At 41.8% G+C, this 24,179-nt stretch overlaps 2 long non-coding RNA genes across 6 annotated transcripts in view; one reads left to right on the top strand and one right to left on the bottom strand.

Moving 5' to 3' along the window:
* Positions 1 to 24,179, bottom strand: part of LOC135229515 (uncharacterized) — a 1,091,601-nt gene that overhangs the window by 8,037 nt on the left and 1,059,385 nt on the right. The gene's annotated exons all lie outside the window — the stretch shown is intronic.
* LOC135229514 (uncharacterized) overlaps positions 12,412 to 24,179 on the top strand; it is a 947,039-nt gene continuing 935,271 nt past the window's right edge. For 4 of the 5 annotated variants that reach the window (XR_010320200.1, XR_010320198.1, XR_010320199.1 and 1 more), the window contains exon 1: positions 12,412 to 12,521. This is a non-coding gene — a long non-coding RNA (uncharacterized LOC135229514). Of the gene's footprint in view, positions 12,522 to 13,768; positions 13,963 to 24,179 lie in introns of those variants that run through there. The other variant, XR_010320197.1, reaches the window with a different exon arrangement.

Raw genomic sequence — 24,179 nt, 5'->3', positions numbered from 1 at the left:
AGGAACTTCCTCTTTTTTGCTGAGCTTCTACTTTAACAAGCACGATGTCTTTGTCCAGGGACTGGTTCCTCCTGATAACATGTCCAAAGTACGTGAGACAGAGCCTCATCATCCTCGCTTCTAAGGAGCACTGTGGTCATACTTCTTCCAAAACAGATTTGTTTCTACTTCTGGTAACCCATGGTATATTCAATATTTTTTTGCCAACACCATAATTCGAAGGTGTCAGTACTTCTTCGGCCTTCCTTATTTATTGTCCCAGCTTTTGCATGCATGTAAAAAAAAAAAAATGCATATAAGGCGATGGAAAATACCATGGCTTGGGTCAGGCCCACCTTAGACCTCAGAGTGTCATCTTTGCTTTTGAACACTTTAAAGAACTCTTTTGCAGCTCAATCTGCCCAATACAATAAGACATTTGATTTTTTTGACAGCTGCTTTCCTGGGTGTTGATTGTGGATCCAAGCAAAATGAAATCCTCTACAACTTCAGTCTTTTCTCTGTTTATCATGATGCTGCTTATTGGTTCAGTTTTGATGATTTTTGTTTTCTCTGTTTTCACCATACTTATTCAATCTGTACGCTGACCAAGTAACCTGAGAAGCCAGACTGTATAGAAGAATTTGGCATCAGGATTAGAGGAAGACTCATTAACAACCTGTGATATGCAGATGACAAGACGATGCTTACTGAAAGTGAAGAGGACTTGAAGCACTTAGTGATAAAGATCAAAAACCACAGCCTTCATTATAGATTACACCTCAACATAAAGAGAACAGAAATCCTCACAACCAGACCACTAAGAAACGTCATGATAAAAGGAGAAAATATTGAACTTGTCAAGGATTTCATTTTACTTGGAGAGACAATCAAAGCAGCACTCAAGAAATCAAATGACGTGTTACTTTAGGCAAATCTGCTGCAAAAGACTTCCTTAAAGTGTTAAAAAGCAAAGATGTCACTTTAAGGACTACGGAGTGCCTGATCCAAGCCATGGTGTTCTCAACTGCCTTATATGTGTGTGAAAGCTGGACAAGGAGTAAGGAAGACCAAAGAAGAGTTGGTGCTTTTGAATAATGGTTTTAGTGAAGAATATTTAATGTACTGTGGACTGCCAAAAGGAGAAAAAAATCTGTCTTGGAAGAAGTACAGCAAGAATGTCCTACTGAGCAGTTACATCACTCTTATAGGGTTGCTGTAAGTTGGAATCAACTCAATAACAATGGGTTTCATTTGGTTTAAGTGGCGTTCAAGGCAAAAATGTTTTATATAAATATCGCCAAATACATTTCCTAAATATAAATTGATAATTTATATTTAGGAAATGTATAAATTTTGTTGCATTTTTGATTTTATAAGAAAATAAAATTTATAACTCTTCAGGGTTATACTTTATCTATATTAATGGGGTGCCAATTATACTTTCTGAGCATTCTTTTTAGTTTATATGATTTTTCAGTTGAGTCTAATAGTGTTTCAGGATGATTATATCATACATAAATACCATTCGTTTTTGCTAGCTTTTCAAAGGTAAGATATTTTTGGTTCCAGTGTTGATATCCAGATCTACGATTTCCAAGAAAAGTGTTGAGTATTTGATCCTTAATGTTTGATTCTAACATTGATGGAAAACATTAACAGTGTTTTATTTTCCATTTAAAATATGTATGCATTTTATCATATTACAGATTTTTTTCTGCCTCTTCTAGACTATTAAAAAAAATTAGTATGTTTGTATTTAGTGTTCTATGGGAATTTGTATTATTTTTTACCAAAAATGTTTCTCCTCCACTGATGTGATGTTGGGGTTTTTCTCTAATTTGGAGTATTCATTGACTTCTCTCTTTCTCTAACATCTTATATACAACACTTTCTGTTGGTTGTATCTTCAGAATAGATTCCATATCTGCCCACTTCTAAATTACTCCCTTGCCAACACCCTGGGCCTGGCTGCCATTACAGCTTGCTCAGACACTGTAAGGGCCTCCTAACTGCTCTCCCAACTTTCAATTTTTCCCTCTAGAGTCTAATCAGACAACAACCAGGGAGAAGTTCTTAAAACATTACTCAGGTGACATGTCTCTCTGATCAAATCTTTTCAAAGATTTTAGATAAATCCAAGTCCTTTAGGCTGCCATGATAATCTTTTGGACATATCTCTCACCTCACTACAGAGCACCCCTCTCTCCCTTGATTTCTGCTGTGCATCCTCCTTGTTTTGTTTCATTGCCTCCAGGCCTTTGTACTGGGGTTGGTTCTCTCTCCTAGTATTTTTTTTTTTGTTTTTTTTTTGCATATTTTCCTGTTGGTTGTCTCTCCCCTTTCATTCAGATCTCTGCTCAGATACCACTCTTAAGAAAGGACTTTGCTGACCAACTAATTTAACCTATAAATTAACATTCTACTTCAATGCCTTGCTCATTTTGTAAGCATTAGCATTACTTTGAGTTTTACTGTATCTCTATTTGTATATGCATTTTTGTGTATTTCTACATTGGAATGTAAGTTTCTGATGGGTAGAGAATTTGTCTGATGGTTTACTTCCATTTCTATGGGACCTGAAACAGCAGTTGACAAACAATATGCACTTACTTAATATTTTTTAATGAATGGATGACTGTACTGGTCCTATTGTAGGACCATCTTAGGAATTTTGTAATTACAAATATATGTTTAAAATACAGTATCTTTTTATCTACTGATAGCACACATTTTCTGGGATTTTATTTATGGTGTTAAATAATATGCATAAGTGAGACTTGTCCAACTTTATATTTTTGTTCTCTTTGTTATCAAATGTTTCAGTGATAATGCCATAAATATTCATGATATATTGATAACAATTAAGTAGCAACTACAATATACCAAGCAGTGTTCTACACATTTTGTTTACAATAAGTCACTTAACTTTCACAGGGAGTCCCTAGTTGCACGAATTATTAAGCTCTCTTTGCTGTTAACCAAAATATTTGTGGTTTCAATCTGCCCAGAGGCACCTCAGAAGAAAGACCTAGTGATCTACCTCCAAAAGGTCACAGCAATTGAAAGCCCTACAGAGTACAGTTCTGCTCTGACACACATGGGTTTGCCATGAGATGAAATCAGTTGGATGGCAACTAGTTAATCCTCACAACGTCAAGACCTATTACTTCTATTGAATCTGTTACTGTTATTACTGCCATTGTACAGATGACAAAGTTGAGGCTCAGAGAGGTTAAGTAACTTGTTCTTGGTCATGCAACTAGAATTTGTATGATTATTATTAATCTCACGGTTTTGTTCTATTTTGTATTCTCCATTGTCTAAACAGAAGCATCGCAAAAGGGGGGCAGAGGAGGGCACGTGCGCCAGGGTCCAAGTCCAAGGGTGCAGCAGACAAGGTACAGAATGCTTTCAGGCGCCGCAAATATGAAAGCCAGACAAGAGGGGGAGACATTTCTGCTGACTCATCAACATCTATTCGTCTTGAAATTTGGGATAGGGAAAGGCTGAACTTAGAGATTGCCCCTGGAAATGCCTTACCCTCACTAGGCCCTGTGTCTGAAATATATTACAAAGTATAAGAATTGCAAGTTTCTTGATATTTTGATAAAAGTAACATAAAAATTATATGACAGTGATTTGCTTTGGATTTTACTAGTTCAGTAGCTTTCTAGTTTAGGTATTTTCTATTCAGTATTTTTTTGGTATTTTATTGATTATATTTTGTTAATGTATATCTGTGAACAGACTTACACGCGTGTATATGAACGCACACATGCATGCACACACTCCTACACTCGTGAACACACATATCCACTCAAGGATTTCATGGATAAAATTATAATATTGACATGAAGGTAGATCTCAATAATTCTTGAGATATAGAAAGTTAATGGTTAAGAAGACTAAATTCCACCAATACTGTTTATATATTCTATGCAAATCTAATAAAAATCACAACAAAATTTGTAAAGAAAATGACAAACTAATTCTAAAACTTACGTAGGTATGTAAAGGCCCAATAGTAGCTAGAGTAGTACTAAAAAATAAGTAACAGCCCCTACCAGATACCTGACATTTTGTAAGAAATGAACAGTGCTGTGTCCTTACTTAAATAAACAGACTTCTCATTTGACTAAATCTAGTTTATGTCATTGTTTAATTTCTATCTCTATGCTTACAACTACCAAATTTATATCTCCAAATAGAATCTCTTCCCTGAAATCTATGGTTGAATATCAACTTCCAAGTTAATATCTCCATGAGGATATATATTAAGTATTCAAAATTGACTTATTTGAAGTTTAAAGGTTGATTAGGCTCTCCAAGATATTTTCCTGCTCAATCTTCATCCTATCAATAAATGATGCCTTTATTCAACCAAAGCTTTAGTAGCATCCCTGACTCCACTGTTCTCTCAAAGAATGCATTATTCAGCATTTGCTCATTGTCTTCAGGATTTTGCTACTTTTGCTATTTTCCATACTTGATGGTTCAAGTCATCATACTTACTCACCTGTACTTTTGTAATATCTATCTAAATGGTCTTACTGTGCCCATCTTTGTACCATAAAGCACATGGAATAATCCATTTAAAGTATGTTAGATTTTATTAAGGTTCTATTCAATTTTACAAAAACCTGAGTTGAATGGAAAGCTTTTAAAACTAAACTCAAGGCCCAACTCCACCTGGCCTCCATTATTGTATGCTCCTCAATTCCTATTACATCACTGGGCTCTTTCATTGTATTACAGCTATATTTTGCTGAGGTTTCTTCTATTTTAGGGCTTTAGCCAGTTCATTTGCTTTGAGCAGTCTGCTTCTAGAAATGATAGAGAGACTTCATCCCTGAACCAGTTACTATCTTGTCCTTTTACCCTACTTTTTAAATTTTTCTTCAGATAGCAAGGCACCATCTAACTATATATATGTAATTATGTGTATCTATTTCTGTCTATCTACTACTAGAAAAAGAATTGATGCATGCAAACTCCAGCGTTGATGAAGAATGTTGAATATACCATAGACTCCCAATAGAATGAATGTTAACTCATTCAGTCGTAGAAGAAATACAACCAAAATGTACCTTAGAAATTAGGATGGTGTCTTAGTCATCTAATGCTGCTATATCAGAAATACCACAGGAGGATGGCTTTAACAAAGAAAAATTTATTCTGTCACTGTCTAGTAGGCTACAAGTCCAAATTCAGTCGTCAGCTCCAGGGGAAGGCTTTCTCTCTCTGTCTGCTCTGGAGGAATGCCCTTGTCATCAATCTTCCCTTGGTCTGGGAGCATCTCAGTGCAGGAATCTCAGACCCAAAGGACATGCTCTGCTCCAGCACTCCTTTCTTGGTGGTATGAGGCCCCCATGTCTCTCTTCTCACTTCTCTCTTTTGTATCTCAAAAGAGATTCACTTAAGACACTACCTGATCTTATACATTTCATCAACATAACTTCTGCTAATCCATCTTATTACATCATAGTGATAGGGTGTACAACACTTAGCGAAACCACATCAGATCGTAAAATGATAGGCAATCATAGAATCACACAAGGTAATCATGACCTAGGCAAGTTGACAGATATTTTGGGGGAGGGACACAATTCAATCCATGACAGATGGTGAGACTTCAAATTGCTTACTTTGAACATGTCATCAGGAAAAACCAATTGCTAGAAAAAGGTACCATGTTTGGTAAAGTAGAGAGCCAACCAAAATGGGGGAAACCCTCAGTGAGACGGATTAACCCAATAGCTGCAACAATGGACTCAAAATACCAAAGATCATGAAGATGTTACAGGACATGGCAATCTTTCATTTTATGATGCATAAAGTCACCGTAACTCGGAACCAACTTGATGGCAGCTAACAACAACTAGAATGCATATACTTTGACATCCTGCTTTGGTATCTGAAAAAAATATTTGTGTCCAGAAAGTATTTCTTGGATGAGTGAATGCAACTTGTGTAGATTAGATTATTAGTCACCAAATATTGACATTATTCCCCTGCTTGCCCCCCCCCACAGACCTACACTGTCTCCATGGGAGGAGTATATTTCCTGACCCATTGACACTAGTCTTGGCCATGTTACTTGGTTAATGGAATGTGGATATGAGTGTGAGTGTGGTGTTTCCCAGCCTAGTCTGTAAGAGACTTCTCCTCTGAAAGCTTGAAGTTCTACCATGAGATGAACTTGCCTCAAGTGTCTGCCGCCCCTTCAACTTGTCCAAGGAAATTAAGAGATGCATGGAAACAACCTGAACTCAAAACCTAGCTGATCTGTAGAGTTGCATGAAATACTTTTTATTACTTGTCACTAAGATTTTGTGGTTGTCTTTTATGCATCATTATTGTAGTAAAATTCTGACTAATATCCCAACCCAGTGCCTTCGAGTCGATTCCATGACTAATATAGGAACATGATATGGAAGCCAAATACAGACCTAATGGTATATGAAGTATATGATTAATTCACTATACCTAGAAACAAGGGAAAGGGTTATCCTTGGTGCATCCTGAGTAGCGGGGTATTTCTCATCTCTTTCACGTCAGGATTTGCCATATGACTTGCTGGGCAAATGGAATATGAATGAAGTGAAAGATTCCACATTCAAACAGAAGAATTAAGTGCCATTTACCTGGTTCCATCCATATTCCTATGCATTTGCCATGATAGTGGCTAACATAAGAGCTGCTAACCAGAAATGAAATTAGAAAAGATGATAATACAGAGCAGATTTGCACTTGACTCACACCCAAGAGGTATTATAAATGAGAAATATCCCCACATTTTAAGTCAATGAAACTTGTGGATTGTCAATCAACTAGGATAGAGTTCAAGCCCAGTTCTAAGGATATAACCTAACCATTTCACCAATAACAGTAATCCCATTTGTCGTGGTTATTTCTGGAGCATGAATTAAACCAGATGTTGTCTAATTAGGTCAATTGTTTATTTATTCTAGAAGGGGTTCATGCACCTGTAATTATTATACAAGTTTGAACTCAGGTTTTTTTTTTTTTTTTAACCCAGTTAACACAAATTTTAACTGATTTAGTGATAATGCAAAAAAAGTGCTTTTGCTGATGATAATGGTGATGATATACACCCGTCCCAACCCATATGTATTTTATATAATTAATACTGACAGAAGCTTGGGTGAAACTTTGACTTGCTCTACAAACATGACTAGAAACCAGTGAGATATCACAGGTGTCTCCTATGAACAATAGGCATATTGGTTTTGACAGACCCTAAACCAAAGATGTCTCTATAATAGCTGACTTGAATATCATATTTTTAATACCATTAGGTGACCATTAATATATATATATTTTTATTAACTTTTATTGAGCTTCAAGTGAACGTTTACAAATCAAGTCAGTCTGTCACATATAAGTTTACATACATCTTACTCCGTACTCCCACTTGCTCTCCCCCTAATGAGTCAGTCCTTCCAGTCTCTCCCTTCGTGACAATTTTGCCAGCTTCCCTCTCTCTCTATCCTCCCATCTCCCCTCCAGACATGAGATGTCAACACAATCTCAAGTGTCCACCTGATATAATTAGCTCACTCTTCATCAGCATCTCTCTCCCCCTCACTGTCCAGTTCCTTTCATGTCTGATGAGTTGTCTTCGGGGATGGTTCCTGTCCTGTGCCAACAGAAGGTTTGGGGACCATGGCCGCCAGGATTCCTCTAGTCTCAATCAGACCATTAAGTATGGTCTTTTTATGAGAATTTGGGGTCTGCATCCCACTGATCTCCTGCTCCCTCAGGGGTTCTCTGTTGTGCTCCCTGTCAGGGCAGTCATCTATTGTGGCCGGGCACCAACTAATTCTTCTGGTCTCAGGATGATGTAGGTCTCTAGTTCATGTGGCCCTTTCTGTCTCTTGGGCTCTTAGTTGTCGTGTGACCTTGGTGTTCTTCATTTTCCTTTGCTCCAGGTGGGTTGAGACCAATTGATGCATCTTAGATGGCCGCTTGTTAGCATTTAAGTCCCCAGACGCCACATTTCAAAGTGGGATGCAGAATGTTTTCATAATAGAATTATTTTGCCTATTGACTTAGAAGTCCCCTTAAACCATGGTCCCCAAGCCCCCGCCCTTGCTCCGCTGACCTTTGAAGCATTCATTTTATCCCAGAAACTTCTTTGCTTTTGGTCCAGTCCAATTGAGCTGACCTTGCATGTATTGAGTGTTGTCATTCCCTTCACCTAAAGCAGTTCTTACCTACTAATTAATCAGTAAAAAAACACTCTCCCTCCCTCCCCCCCCCCGTGAAATATTTCATAGTTTGAAGGAATCTGGAGGGCATTATGTTGAGTGAAATTAGTCAGTTGCAAAAGGACAAATATTGTATGAGACCACTATTATAAGAACTCAAGAAATAGTTTAAACAGGGAAGAAAATATTCTTTGATGGTTATGAGGGTGGGGAGAAAGGGAGGGAGAAGGATATTCGCAAATTTAGATAGGAGACAAGAACTATTTTAGGTGAAGGGAAAGACAACATACAATAAAGGAGAGGTCAGCATAACTGGACTAAATGAAAGGCAGTTTCCTGAATAAACCAAATGCTCCAAAGGTCAGAGTAGCAGGGGCAGCATTTGGGGGACCATGTTTTCAGAGGACATCTAGGTCAATTGACATAATAAAATCTATTAAGAAAACATTCTGCATCCCACTTTGGTGAGTGGCGTCTGCAGTCTTAAAAACACTATCAAGCGGCCATCTAAGATGCATCCATTGGTCTCAACCCACCTGGAGCAAAGGAGAATGAAGAACACCAAAGATACAAGGTAATTATGAGTCCAAAAGACAGAAATGGCCACGTAAATCCAAGACTACATCAGCCTGAGACCGGAAGAACTAGATGGTGCCCATCTACAACCGAAGACTGCCCCGACAGGGAATGAAACAGAGTATCCCTGACGGAGCACGAGAGCAGTGAGATGCAGACCTCAAAGTCCCATAAAAAAATCAGACTTAATGATCTGACTGAGACTAGAGGAACCCTGGAGGTCATGGTCCCCAGACCTTCTGTTGGCCCAAGACTGGAACCATTCCCAAAGCCAACTCTTCAGACAGGGATTGGACTGGATTATAGGATAGAAAAAATAGTGGTGAGGAGTGAGTTTCTGGTCTCAAGTGGACACATGAGACTATGTGGGCAGCTCCCGTTTGGAGGGGAGATGAGAAGGCAGAGGGGGACAGAAAGTGGCTGACTGGACACGGGGAATACAGCGTTGAGAGGAGTGTGCTGTCTCATTGGTGGGAGAGGAACTAGGAGTACATAGCAAGCTGTATACTAATTTTTGTATGAGAGACTGACTTGATTTGTAAAATTTCACTTAAAGCACACACACAAAAGATGGAAAGAATACACAGAGTCACAGTACCAAAAGAAATGGTCAATTTTCAGTCGTTTCATGAGGTGGCATATGATCAAGAACTGGTAGTAGTGAAGCAAGAAGTCCAAGCTACACTGAAGACACTGGCGAAAAACAAGGCTCCAGGAGCTGACAGAATACCCACTGAGTTGGTTCAACAAACAGATGCAGCACTGTAGATGCTCACTCCACTATGCAAAGAAATTTGGAAGCTAGCTACCTGGCCAACAGACTGCAGGAGACGCACGTTTGTGTCCATTCCAAAGAAAAGCGATCCAACAGAATGTGGAAGTTATCAAATGTAAATCATAGTATTAGTAAATATGGTAAACAAAGAAACTCTATCTATTCTACACTGAATATGACATTCTATCCCCAGGAGATCTAGTGAGTTTATGATGTTGTTGTTAGGTGCTGTTGGGTCAGTTCCAACTCATAGCAGCCCTATGTACAACAGAACGAAACAGTGCCCAGCCCTGGGCCTTTCTCATTGCTATGTCTGAGCCCACTGTTGCAGCCACCGTCTCAATCTGTCTCATTGAGGATCTTTGTCTTTTTCACTGACCCTCTACTTTACCAAGCACGATGTCTTTTTCCAGGGACTGATTCCTCCTGATAATATGTCCAGAGGACGTGAGACCAAGTCTTGCCACCCACCTTTCTAAGGAGCATTCTGGCTGTACTTCTTCCAAGACAGGTGTGTTCATTCTTCTAGCAGTCCATGGTATATTCATTATTCTTCACCAACAACATAATTCAAGTTTCAGTTCTTTTGTCTTCCTTATTCATTGTCCAGCTTTAGCATGCATATGAGGCGATTGAAAATATCATGGCTTGGTTCAGGCACACCTTAGTCCTCAAAGTGACATCTTCAATTTTTAACACTTTAAAGAGGTCTTTTGTAGCAGATTTGTCCAATAAAATATGTCATTTGATTTCTTGATGGCTGCTTCCATGGGTGTTGATTGTGGATCCAAGTAAAATGAAATCCTTGACAACTTCAGTATTTTCTGTTTATTGTTCCAGTTGTGAGGATTTTTGTTTTCTTTATGTTGAAGTGTAATCCATACTGAAGGCTGAAGTCTTTGATCCTCATCAGCAAGCGCTTCAAGTCTTCTTCATTTTCAGTAAGCAAGGTTGTGTCATCTGCATGTCTAGGCTGTTAATGAGTCTTCCTCTAATCCTGATGCCCCTTCTTCTTCATATAATCCAGCTTCTTGGACTGTATGGATTATATGTTTTTTTAAAGACACTGAGTTTTTGGTAATTTACTATGGCAGCCCTAGAAAATGAATACAGAGCCCTTCACCAAGAACAAGTCAAGTTAGCACCAAAAATGCTCCTGTAAGGGTAGCCACGTAACATGAGACATGGCAGTTTTAAAAAGTATGAAGTAAAACTCTCAGCTTTGACAGACAAAGAGCTCCTCTAAGACTAAGTTCACTGCTGTTGAGTCGATTCTATCTCATAGCGACCCTAAAGGACAGAGTAGAATTGACCCACAGGGCTTCCAAGGAGTGGCTGGTAGATTCGAACTGCTTGAATAAGTATTGTGAAAAAATACAACCCTGACACACAACTTTTCTGAGCTTAGTATTAAAACAAAACAAAACAAAGTCGCTATCGAGTGGATTCTGACTCATAGGGACCCTATAGGACAGAGTAGAGCTTCCCCACAGGGTTTCCAAGGAGCGACTGGTAGATTCAAACTGCAGACCTTTTGGTAGCACCCAAATGCATAATCATCGCACCACCAGTGGCTTTCAAATCAGCTATAGGCTGATGATCTCCAAATTCTTAGAACCTGGAAAACTACTCTACCTCAGAGTGGTATCCACAGCTGGGAACTGTTCTCCACACTTGGATGACCTCAGACATCCAAATCTAACATGTCCAGAAAAAATCTTTTGGTCATTTTCTCAAGTTTGTTCCTCCATGGTTTTCCACATGGTAGAGAATGGCTCTGGTGACCATGCTCTCATGGTAGCCTGAATTCTAGAAGTCACCTTTGATTCTCCATTCCCCTCATCCCGTACGTCTGATCCACCAGCAATTCTTGGCAGCTCAAGCTCCAAAGTACACCTCAAGCCTGCCCACTGTTCCCACCTGCACTACCACCATCACTCCTCACCCTGACCACTGCAGAAGCATCCTGACTGGTCCTCTGTATTTGCTGTCTTCAAGTTCTCCTGGGCTACAGTTAATTCCTGGGACACATTCTTTCTCAAGACCATTGAACAATAGAAGGAGAAGGGCATTTAGTTGTATGCTACCTCCTCCGCTTGAGCTGCACGCCCCTCAGAAATCACTTTTCACTGTCCACTCTATAATGTCTCTATTCCAATTTCCTGTCTTTGGCCGCACTGCTTTGATAGCGTGCATGGATGTGTGCTTCAGGGGTCATGTAGACAGCTGCTTGGAGGAATTTTTCTTAGTACAATCATGGTTGTGTGCCATCAAGAGATTCTGACTCATATCAACCCTGTACGACAGCTTAGAACTGCCTCACAAGGTTTCCTAGGTTGCAGTCTTTATGGCGCAGCCCTGGTGGCCCCGTGGTTAAGAGCTCGGCTGCTAACCAAAGGGTGGGCAGTTCGAATCCACCAGTTGGTTCTTTGCAGAAAGACATGGCAGTCTGCTTCTGTAAAGACTTACAGTCTTAGAAACCCTATGGGGCAGTTCTGCTCTGCCCTATAGGGTCACTATGAGTCGGAATTGATTCAACAGCAACTGGTTTGGATTTTGTTTGGTTAGAATCTTTATGGGAGCCCATCTCCAGATCTTTTCAACTCCTGAGCTGGTGGGTTCCAACGGCCCACCTTTCAGTTAGCCAAGCACTTAACCGTTGCACCTCCAATACTTAACTCTGCGCCGGAGAGGGCCCTCTCCTGACGTCTCCTGTCTCCTCACCCCGTACACCTAGGCCTTGTCCTTGCTTCTAGACCCCACCCTCCCCTCTGGAGGCCCAACCCCCCCACGCCCGCCCCACACCCGGGCCGCTGGGCGGGGCCGGCAGCCATGTTCCTCGCCGTCCAGCCAGTTACTCCCGGAAGTGCTGGGACGGGTGGTGAGGGGCCCGGGCAGGTGGCGCGCCTTACAGCGGACGGTGTTCGTGCTGCTTTCTGTGCTGTATTTTCTGAAAGGTATGAAACTCCGGCAGCTGGGTGGAGGGACCCGCTCCCAGACTGAACAAGCCCGGCCCCTCGAAGGTGTGGAGGGAAGGCGCCAGGAGGGCGGGTCCCAGTCCCAGCAGTCCGTGGGCTCCAGAGGTTGGGGAGTCCGGACGTTGGGTTAGCAGCTGGCATCGCCCCCTCCGGGGTACCCCGTCCCGAGTGATCCCCAGGGGCGGATGCGGCGCGGGGGCGGGCGGACGCAGCCACTCTAGGGGCTGCGAGAGGGAGCCTCTGGCCCGGGAGACTCAGCTGGTCTGCGAATTTGCATCCCCGTGGATTTGCGGGGGGGGGGGTCTAGCCGCGGGATCCAGCTGCGGAGTGCCCTCGGGCCTGGGGGCTTGAAGGGCTTGGGGAGAAAGGCTGTGTCCAGGGCTGCGCCAAGGTCCCTACTCTGCCCGGGGAGGGTTTGCGGGCCAAGCTGGGGGATGGGCGCCTGTCCCCCCGCCCCCCACCTGCTCCCTGTGCCAGGGGGGAAACCAAGGCCCAGAGTTCGCCCGGGGGGGTGAGATTCCAGACTGAGGGCGGGGCACTCGCCCCCATTCGTCCTCCCACCCCCACCAGACTCCGTAGGGTGCCAGGGACAGGGGAGAGAGGGATCCCCCGCCCAAGGCCATGCTGCCCCTTATTGTTTTGGGTGCTGTGCCTGGGAGGCTGAGGCACCCCGCGCCCGCGCCCGCGCCGGCTGGTCTACTCTCCGGGCTGGGTCGTCGGCTTGGCCCCGGCCCCACCTGGAAAGGAAGGGGTCCTGGGAATCTGTGGAGCAGCGTGGGGATCCTACTCCTTGTGGATGCAGCAGCGATTCAGTGTCTGTTAACAGTGTGGATGCCGGGTCCCGCTCCCCCTCTGGGTGCCGGGGGTGGGGGTAGCAGGAAGGGGTCCTGAGCAACCAGGTCGTTTGTTAACTTAAACATTTGTGCGGCGCTGTGTACCGGTCGCTGTGGACGCGATCTCTGGTGCTGAGGGGATTTGAGGGTTCCTCACACTGGCGGGATTTGGAGCCTCTACCCTGGTGGCAGTGGGTTCAGTGGGTTACCCTGGTGGCGTAGTGGTTAAGTGCTAAGGCTGCTAGCCAAACGATTGGCAGTTCGAATCCACCAGGCGCTCCTTGGAAACTCTGTGGGGCAGTTCTACTCTGTCCTATAGGGTCGCTGTGAGTCAGAATTGACTCCACGGCAGCTTGTTTTTTGTTTTTTTTTTTTTTTTTACGTTGGAGGAGATTAGGTGTCTCTCGGGCTGACTTTTGAAGGTCTGGAGCTGGCCGTTTATGAGGGTTTATAAGGGTTTTAAGCGCTCCGGCCATGGGCACCAACCCGATCTTCCAGCCCCTGCGGACGGACTGCCCCCCCCCCGCCCCGGGGGGATTGGCTGCTCTGGGACCCCGAGCCCAGAGGGCAGTGAGAAGCTGACAAACGTGAGTGATGCCCTGCAGGCTCCAGTCGGCGGGGCAGCCCTGCTCACACGGTCTCAATACGGGCAGTCGGCTTCGTGCTTGGGGGGTGGTTTCCGGATGTTCACTCGTGTCCCCCCACCCCGTGCAGGGCGACAACTCTGCTCTGGACGGGGACCTAGTAGAGGCCTGCAGGGCATCAGGGTGTGGAGGGGCAGAGCTTGGGCGGGGAGGGCGCGGCCCTGCAGGTTCCTGTACGTGACCACGGCAGGGGGATGCGGGTCCTGAAGGCTGGGCCTGGTCGAGGACCCACTAGGTCTCGCAGAAGGAGTGGGTTAGGATAATAACAGCATTAATGGGAGTATTGAGAGAGCGCCCTGGGGCGTTGGGTCCCTCGGGAAGAAAAGCTTCTGCTATCGCCACTGGAGCGGTACCCAGGTCGGTCCCGGCTTAGGTCCAGGAGGTTCCCATACTCAGAGGGCCTGGTGGGCAGAACAGAACCGGCGGTGCGCACGCCCTCTCGCGGCCTTGCACCGAATCGCTGAAGTTTAGTGACAGGCGATTCTAAGCCATGGTTTTGGAACTGAATAGTGAAGCAGAGCAAAGAAATGATGCAGTGCCTTGATGGAACCGGTGGAGACAACAAGAAGCAAAGCACAGCTCAAACTTCAAAATTCCACTGAGTGTTAGTAGGATTTGGAGGGAGAAAATAGACGGAGAGTCGAGAGGCCCAGAGATGCAGAAGGGTTGGAGGATTAGGGTTAGGGGTTAGGGTTTGGTGCTAGGGGTCCAGGTTTGGGGGTTAGAGGTTTGGGAGTCAGGTTTAGGGGTATAGGTTTTAGGTGGTTGGGGGTTGGGGTTAGGGCTGGGGTTACTAGGCTAGGGCACAAGTGGTTTAGGGTTAGGGTTAGAGTGAGGCTGAGGTTGATTCCCAGTCTTGTGTACCGTCTCTTCCTTCACCAGAGTTACCACATATGTGTCGTTTAGTTGGAAACCCTGATGGCGTAGTGGTTAAGAGCCACCGGTGCTAACCAAAGGCCTGCAGTTCAAATCCACCAGGCGCTCCTTGGAAACTCTATGGGGCAGTTCTAATCTGTCCTATAGGGTCGCTATGAGCTGGAATCAACTCGACGGCGGTGGGTTTGGTTTTTTTGGTTATTGTTTAGTTGGCTTTTCTCTACCCACTCTTCGTCTCCCTGGTGAACATCAAAGATTGTTTCTGTGCGTAAATGTTTTCATGATAGTGGTCACTTACTGTATATGTCGTTTTGTGATTGACTTAGTGTGATGCGCTCCAGATTCATCCATGGTGTGAGATGTTTCGGAGATTCATCATTGGTCTTTACTGTCGTGTAGTGTTCCACTGTGTGTATGTACCGTAGTTTGTTTATCCGTTCCTCTGTGGATGAGCACTTAGGTTGTTCCCATCTTTTTGCTACTGTGAATAATGTTGCAGTGAACACGGGTGTGCATATGTCTATTCCTGTGACTGCTCATGGTAACCCTGGTGGCTAGTGGTTAAGTGCTATGGCTGCTAACAAAAAGGGTTAGGGTTTGGGCTTAGGGATGTTAGGGTTAGGGTTGTTAGAGTTAGAGTCCTTAGGGTTTGGTTTAGGGGTTGGGGTTTGGGGGTTAGAGTTTAGGGTTGGGTTTTTTGGTTAGGGTTTTTGGGTTGGGGTTAGGTGTTAGGTTTAGGGTTTGAGGTTAGAGTTTGGAGTTACAGGTTAGGTGTTAGGGGTTGCAGTTTGGGGTTTAGGGTTTTGGGGGTTTAGGGTTTTGTGGTTTAGTCATTAGGGTTTGGGTTAGGTTTTAGGGATTTAGGTTTAGGCTTGGGGTTGGGTTTGTTTGGGATTTGTGGGTTGGGGTTAGAGGGTGGGTGTTAGAGGGTTGGGGTTTAGAGTTTGGGGGTTAGAGATTGAGGGAGTCAGGGTGAGGGGTTAGAGGGTGAGGGGGTTAGAGGTTGAGAAGATTATAGAGTGAGGGAGTGAGAAGGTGAGGGTGTGAGGGGGTGAAGGTTAGGGTTTAGGGTTAGAGGGTTTAGGCTTAGGGTTCAGAGGCTTAGGGTTGGGGGTTAGGGTTTGGGGGTTCAGAGGTTGGGGTTGGTGTTGTGGTTAGGGTTAGAGGGTTAGGGTTAGAGGGTTAGGGGTATAGTTTAGAGGTTTAGGGTTACTGGTTAGGGCTAGGGTTTAGGGGTTCAGGTTTAGGGGTTTGGGATGGGTTTGGGGTAAAGTTTTAGGGTTTAGGGTTAGAGGGTTAGGTTTAGGGCTTAGGGCTTAGAGTTTAGGGTTTTAGGACTTAGGGTTTAGGGCTTAGGGCTTAGAGCCTAGGGTTTAGGCCTTAGGGTTTAGGGTTTAAGGCTTAGAGTGAGGGTTAGGGCTGGGGGCTGGGGTTAGGGTGTAGGTTTTAGGGTTTAGAGTTAGGGTATTAGGGTTAGATGACTTAGGCTTTAAGTTAGGGTTTAGGGGTTAGTGGTTGGGGTTAAGGGTGTTAGTGTTTAGGGTTTTGGCATTTAGGATGTTAGGGTTAAATGTGTTAGGGCTAAGGGTGTTAGGGTTTCGCGTGTTAGGGTTTTAAGTGTTATGGTTTAGGGTTTAGGGTTGTGTTAGGGTTAGGCTTAGGCTCATTCTTAGGTTTAGGGCTAGGGATTTGAGGTTTAGTGTTTGGGGTTGGGTTTGGGGGTTGGGGTTAGAGGGTTAGGGTTAGAGGGTTAGAGTTAGAGGGTTAGGGTTTTGGGTTAGGGTTTCAGGTTAGCATTAGAGGGTTAGGGTTCGAGGGTTAGGGCTAGAGTAGTTAGGGTTAGGGTCGTTAGGGTTAGGGTTGTTAGGGTTAGGGTGGTTAGGGTTTAGGGTTAGGTGTTAGGGTTTAGGGCTTACGGTTAGGTTTTGGGTTTCGGCTTTGGGGCTTGAGGTTTGGGTTTAGGGTTTCGGGCTTAGAGTATAGGGTTTAGTGTGTATGGTTTTTGTGTGTAGTGTTTTGGGGTGTAGGTGTTTAGATTGTAGGGTTTAGGGTATATGGTTACGGTTTGGGTTAGGGCTAGAGTTCAGGGTCTTGGTGGTTAGGACCTAAGGGCTTAGGGTCTTAGGGGCTTTGGGGCTCAGGGCTTAGGGGCTAGAGTTAGAGGGCTAAGGCCAGAGGGCCAGAGGGCCAGAGGGCCAGGGTTATGGTTTGATTCCTGGCTGGCAATTTTTTTCCTTCAATATTTTATATAAGTCATCCCATTGCCTTCTTGCCTCCATGATTTCTGCTGAGTAGTCCAAGTTTATTATTATTTACTTTCCTTTGTTGGTGACTTCTTTTATCCCTAGCCTCTCTTAAAATTCTCTTTATATTTGATTTTGGCAAGTTTGATTGTTATATGTCTTGGTCACTTTCTTTTGAGATCTACCGTATGTGGAATTCGATGAGCATCTTTCATGATATCAGGGAAGTTTTCTGCCAACAAATCTTCAACAGTTCCCTCTGTATTTTCTGTTAGCCCTCCCTGTTCTGGTACTCCAATCACTCATAGTTATTTCTCTTGATAAAGTCCCACATGATTCTTTGGATTTCTTCATTTTTTAATTTCTTTTCTCTGGTTTCTCTTCAAATATATTGGTCCCAAGTGCTTTATCTTCAATCTCAGTTATTCTGCCTTCCAGTTCTTCAATTGTGCTCTTCTTACTTTCTGCTGAGTTTTCTATCTCTGTAATTTTATTGTTTATCTTCTGAATCTCTGATTGCAGTCTCTGTATGGTTTCTTGCAGCCTATTAAATTTTTAATTATATTCTTGAGTAACCTTTTTAATTTCTTCAGCTGCTTTATCTGTGTGTTCCATGGCTTGTTCTGCATTTTGCCTCATTTCCTTCCTGATGTCTTTAAGAGTTCTGTATATTAATCTTTTGTATTCTGCATCTGGTAATTCCAGGATTGCACCTTCATCCAGAAGATTCCTTGAGTCTTTGTTCTGAGAGCTTGTTGAAGCAATCATGGGTCAGCTTTTTTTTTATTTCAATAATTTTTGTTGTGTTTTACGTGAAAGTTTACAAATCAAGCCAGTCTCTCACATGAAAACTTATACACAACTTCTTACATATTCCCAATTACTTTCCCCCCAATGGGAGAGCCCACTCCCTCCTTCCACTCTTTCTTTTTGTGGCCGTTTTGCCAGTTTCTAAGCCCCTCTACCCACCCATCTCCCTTCCAGGCAGGAGATACCAACATTGTCTCAAGTGTCCACCCAAACCAAGTAGCTCACGCCTCACCAGCATCCCTCTCCAACCCATTGTCTAGTCCAATCCATGTCTGATGAACTGGCTTTGGGGATGGTTCCCGTACTGGGTAAACGGAAGGTGTGGGGGCCATGATCACTAGAGTCCTTCCAGTCTCAGTCAGACCATTAAGTCTGGTCTTTTTATGAGAATTTGGGGTCTGCATCCCACTGTTCTCCTGGTCCCTCAAGGGATCTCTGTTATGTTCCCTGTCAGGGCAGTCATTGGTTGTGGCCCGGCACTATCTAGTTCTTCTGGTCTCAGGATGATGTAGTCTCTAGTTCATGTAGTCCTTTCTGTCTCTTGGGCTCGTTATTATCTTATGTTCTTGGTGTTCTGCATTCTCCCTTGATCCAGGTGGGTTGAGAATCATTGATGCATCTGAGATGGCCGCTTGTTAGCATTTAAGACCCGAGACGCCACATTTCAAAGTGGGATGCAGAATGTTTTCTTAGTAGATTTTATTATGCCAGTTGACTTAGATGTCCCCTGAAAACATGGTTCCCAAACATGTGCCCTTGCTTTGCTGACCTTTGAAGCGTTCAGTTTATTTAGGAAACTGCTTTGGTTTAGTCCAGTTGTGCTGACCTCCACTGTGTTGAGTGTTGTCCTTCCATTCACGCATAGTAGTTCTTGTCTATCTCTTTAGTAAATACCCCTCTCCTACTCCCCCTCCCTCCCCCCTCTCATAACAACAAAGGAATATGTTCTTCTCAGTTTAAACTATTTCTCAAGATCTTATAATAGTGGTCTTATACACTATTTGACCTTTTGCAACTAATTTAACTCAGCATAATGCCTTCCAGGTTTCTCCATGTTATGAAGTATTTCACAGATTCGTCACTGTTCTTTACCGATGTGTAGTATTCCATTGTGTGAATATACCATAATTTATTTATCCATTCATCCATTGATGGGCACCTTGGTTGGTTCCATCTTTTTGCTGTTGTAAACAGTGCTGCAGTAAACATAGATGTGCATATATCTATTTGTGTAAAGGCTCTTATTTCTCTAGGATATATTCCGAGGAGTGGGATTGCTGGGTTGTATGGTAGTTCTATTTCTAGCTTTTTAAGGAAGCACCAAATTGATTTCCAAAGTGGTTGTATACCATTTTACATTCCCACCAGCAGTGTATAAGTGTTCCAGTCTCTCCACAGCCTCTCCAACATTTATTATTTTCTGTGTTTTGGATTAATGCCAGCCTTGTTGGAGTGAGATGGAATCTCATTGTAGTTTTGATTTGCATTTCTCTAATGGCTAATGATTGAGAGCATTTCCTCATGTATCTGTTAGCTGCCTGAATGTCTTCTTTAGTGAAGTGCCTGTTCATATCCTTTGCCCATTTTTTAATTGGGTTGTTTGTCTTTTTGTGGTTGAGTTTTAGCAGAGTCATGTAGATTTTAGAGATCAGGTGCCGGGCGGAGATGTCTTAGCTGAAAACTTTTTCCCGGTCTGTAGGTGGTCTTTTTACTCTTTTGGTGAAGTCTTTAGATGAGCATAGGTGTTTGATTTTTAGGAGCTCCCAGTTATCTGGTTTCTCTTCGTCATTTTTAGTAATGTTTTGTATTCTGTTTATGCCATGTATTAGGTCTCCTAATGTTGTCCCTATTTTTTCTTCCATGATCTTTATCGTTTTAGATTTTATGTTTAGGTCTTTGATCCATTTGGAGTTAGTTTTTGTGCATGGTGTGTGGTATGGGTCCTGTTTCATTTTTTGCAGATGGATATACAGGTACGCCAGCACCTTTTGTTAAAAAGACTGTCTTCTCCCCAATTAACTGACACTGGGCCTTTGTCAAATATCAGCTGCTCATATGTGGATGGATTTATATCTGAATTCTCAATTCTGTTCCATTGGTCTATGTGTCTGTTGTTGTACCAGTATCAGGCTGTTTTGACTACTGTGGTGGTATAATTGGTTCTAATATCAGGCAGAGTGAGTCCTCTCACTTTGTTCTTTTTTAGTAATGCTTTACTTATCCACGACTTTTTTCCCTTCCATATGAAGTTGGTGATTTGTTTCTCCATCTTTTTAAAAAATGTCATTGGAATTTGGATCGGAAGTGCATTGTATCTATAGATGGCTTTTAGTAGAATGGACAATTTTACAATGTTGTCTTCCTATCCATGAGCAAGGTATGTTTTTCCAATTACGTAGGTTCCTTTTGTTTTTTTGCAGTAGTACCTTGCAGTTTTCTTGGTATAGCGGTTTTAGTTTTTGGTGAGGTTTATTCCTAAGTATTTTATCTTCTTGGGGGCTGCTCTGAATGGTATTCATTTGATGATTTCCTCTTCAATGTTCTTTTTGTTGATATAGAGGAATCAACTGATTTTGTACGTTTATACTGTAACCTGAAACTCTGCTGAACCCTTCTATTTTAATAATTTTCTTGAGGATTCCTTAGGATTTTCTGTGTATAAGATAATGTCGTTGGAAAATAGAAATAATTTTACTTTTTCCTTACCAATCTGGATGCCCTTTATTTCTTTGTCTAGCCCAGTTGCTCTGGCTAGGACCTCTAGCACAATGTTGAATAAGAGCGGTGATAAAGGGGATTCTGGTCTGTTTCCCCTTCTCAAGGGAAATGCTTTCAGGCTCTCCATTTAGGATGATGTTGGGTATTGGCTTTGTACTAATACCCTTTATTATGTTGAGGAATTTTCCTTCTATTCCTATTTTGCTGAGAGTTTTTATCATGAGTGGGTGTTGGACTTTGTCAAATGCCTTTTCTGTATCAATTGATAAAATTATTTGGTTCTTGTCTTTTTTTATGTGGTGGATTACATTAATTGTTTTTCTAATATTGAACCAACCTTGCATACCTGGTATAAATCCCACTTGGTAATGGTGGATTATTTTTTTGATACGTTGTTGAATTCTATTGGCTAGAATTTTGTTGAGGATTTTTGCATCTATGTTCATGAGGGATATAGGTCTGTAATTTTCTTTTTTTGTGTTGTCTTTAGCTGGTTTTGGTATCAGGGTTATGCTGGCTTCATAGAAGGAGTTAGGTAGTATTCCGTCCTTTTCCATGCTTTGAAATACCTTCAGTAGTAGTGGTAAGTCTTCCCTGAAAGTTTGGTAGAACTTTGCAGTGAAGCCGTCAGGTCCAGGGCTTTTTTTTGTTGGGAGTGTTTTGATTACCTTTTCAATCTCTTTTTTTGTTATGGGTCTATTTAGTTGTTCTACTTCAGTGTGTGTTAGTTTAGGTAGGCAGTGTGTTTCTAGGAATTCATCCATTTTTTCTAGGTTTTCAAATTTGTTAGAGTACAATTTTTTGTAGTAATTTGATATGATTGTTTTAATTTCAGTTGCATGTGTTGTGATATGGCCCATCCCATTTCTTATTCGGGTTATTGGTTTCTTTTCCTGTATTTCTTTAGTCAGTCTGGCCAGTGTTTTATCAATTTTGTTAATTTTTTTCAAAGAAGCAGTTTTTGGCCTTGTTAACTCTTTCAATTGTTTTTCTGTTCTCTAATTCATTTAATTTTGCTGTACTTTTTATTTTTTGCTTTCTTCTGGTGCCTGACAGTTTCTTTTGTTGCTCTCTTTCTCTTTGTTCAAGTTGTAGGAACGGTTCTTTCATTTTGGCTCTTCTTTAATATGTGTGCCTTTATTGATATAAATTGACCTCTGAGCACTGCTTTCACCGTGTCCCAAAGGTTTTCATAGGAAGCGTTTTCAGTCTCGTTGAATTCTGTGAATTTCTTTATTCCCTCCTTAAGGTCTTCCATAACCCAGTCTTTTTTGAGCAGGGTATTGTGCAGTTTCCAAGCATTTGATTTCTTTTCCCTGGTTTTTCTGTTATTGATTTTTACTTTTACGGTCTTTTGTTCAGAGAAGATGTTTTGTAACATTTCAGTGTTTTGCATTCTGCAAAGGCTTGTTTTATGACCTAATATGTGATCTATTCTAGAGAATGTTTCATGTGCACTAAAAAAAAAATTATACTTTGCAGCTGTTGGGTGGAGTGTTCTGTATAAGTCTATGAAGTGAAGTTGTTTAATTGTAACAATTAGATCTTCTGTGTCTCTATTGAGCTTCTGACTGCATTTCCTACCCTTCACCGAGAGTGTTGTGTTGAAGTCTCCTACCATAATTGTGGAGGTGTCTATCTCACTTTTTAATTCTGTTAACGTTTGTTTTATGAATGTTGCGGCTCTATCATTGGGTGCATAAATATTTAATATGGTTGTATCTTCCTGGTAAATTGTCCCTTTAATCATTACGTAGTGTCCTTCTTTATCCTTTGTGGTGGATTTAACTTTAAAGTCTGTTTTGTTGGAAATTAATATTGCCTCTCCTGCTCTTTTTTGATTGTTGTTTGCTTGATATATTTTTATCCGTCCTTTCAGTTTTAGTTTATTTGTGTCTCTAAGTCTAAGGTGTGTCTCTTTTATGCAGCATACAGACTGATCGTGTTTTTTTATCCAGTCTGCAACTTTCTGTCTCTTTATTGGTGAATTTAGTCCATTTACATTAAGTGTAATTATAGATAAGTATGAGTTTAGTGCTGTCATTTTGTTGCCTGTTTTTGACAATTTCATTTTTCCATTTACTTTTTTGTGTTGAGTTTTCTTTGTAGAATGTGTGTTACTCCCTTTTATAGTAGTTGAATTTATTTTGGTGAGTCGTTATGTTTATCTTGGTTTTTATTTTGAAGTATGGAATTGTTAGACCTCATTGTGGTTACCTTAATATTTACCCCAGTTTGACTAAGTAAAAACCTAACTTGTTTCACCCTATATCACCTTGGTTTCCTCTGCATATGTAAGATCTATGCCTCCTGTATTTAGTCCCTCTTTTTTGACTGTTGTAATCTTTTACGTAATGACATCAATGATTCCCTGTTTTGAGTAATTTTTTTTTAATTAATCTTATTTTGTTTTTGTGATTTCCCTATCTGAGTTGATATTAGGATGTTTTGTTCTGTGACCTTGTATTGGTATCTGATATTATTGATTTTCTGACCAAAGAATTTCCTTTAGTAATTCTTGCAGTTTTGGTTTGGTTTTTGCAAATTCTCTAAGCTTGCGTTTATCTGTAAATATCTTAATTTCACCTTCATGTTTTAGAGTTTTGCTGGATGTATGATTCTTGGCTGACAGTTTTTCCTCTTTGAGTGCTCTATATATGTTATCCCATTGCCTTCTTGGCTGCATGGTTTCTGCCGAGTAGTGCAAACTTATTGATTCTCCTTTGTAGGTAACTTTTCGTTTATCCTTGGGTGCTTTTAAAATTTTCTCTTTATCTTTGGCTTTGGCAGGTTTGATGATATGTCTTGGTGATTTTCTTTTGGGATCTATCTTGTATGAGGTTCGATGAGCATCTTGGGTAGATAGCTTTTCATCTTTCACGATGCCAGGGAATTTTTCTGCCATCAGATCTTCCACTATTCGCTCTGTATTTTCTGTTACCCCTCCCTGTCTGGAACTCCAGTCACACGCAAATTATTCTTGATAGAGTCCCCCGTGATTCTTAGGGTTTCTTCATAGTTTTAAATTCTATTATCTGATTTTTCTTCAACTATATTTGTGTCAATTGTCTTATCTTCCAGCTCCCCCACTCTGCATTCCAGTTCCTCGAGTCTGCTCCTCTGACTTCCTATTGAGTTGTCTGATTCTGTGACTTTATTGTTAATCTTTTGGATTTCTGAATGCTATCTCTCTATGGATTCTTACAGCTTATTAATTTTTTCACTATGTTCTTGAATGATCTTTTGGATTTCTTCAACTGCTTTATCCGTGTATACCTTGGTTTTTTTGTAGATTGCCTTATTTCATTTGTGAGGTCATTCCTGATGTCTTGAAGCATTCTGTATACAATTTTTTTTTTATTCTACATTTGGCAATTCTAGGAATGTATCTACATCCGGGAATGATTTTGATTCTTTGATTTGGGGCTTTGTAGAAGCAATCATGGTCAGCTTCTTCATGTGATTTGATGTCGACTGCTGTCTCTGAGCCATCTATAAGATTTTGTAATATTT

The sequence above is a fragment of the Loxodonta africana genome, unplaced genomic scaffold (assembly GCF_030014295.1).
Source record: "Loxodonta africana isolate mLoxAfr1 unplaced genomic scaffold, mLoxAfr1.hap2 scaffold_33, whole genome shotgun sequence".
Classification (NCBI taxonomy): domain Eukaryota; kingdom Metazoa; phylum Chordata; class Mammalia; order Proboscidea; family Elephantidae; genus Loxodonta; species Loxodonta africana.
Note: the sequence above shows the minus strand (reverse complement) of the source record. Positions and strands in the feature narration are given on the sequence as shown.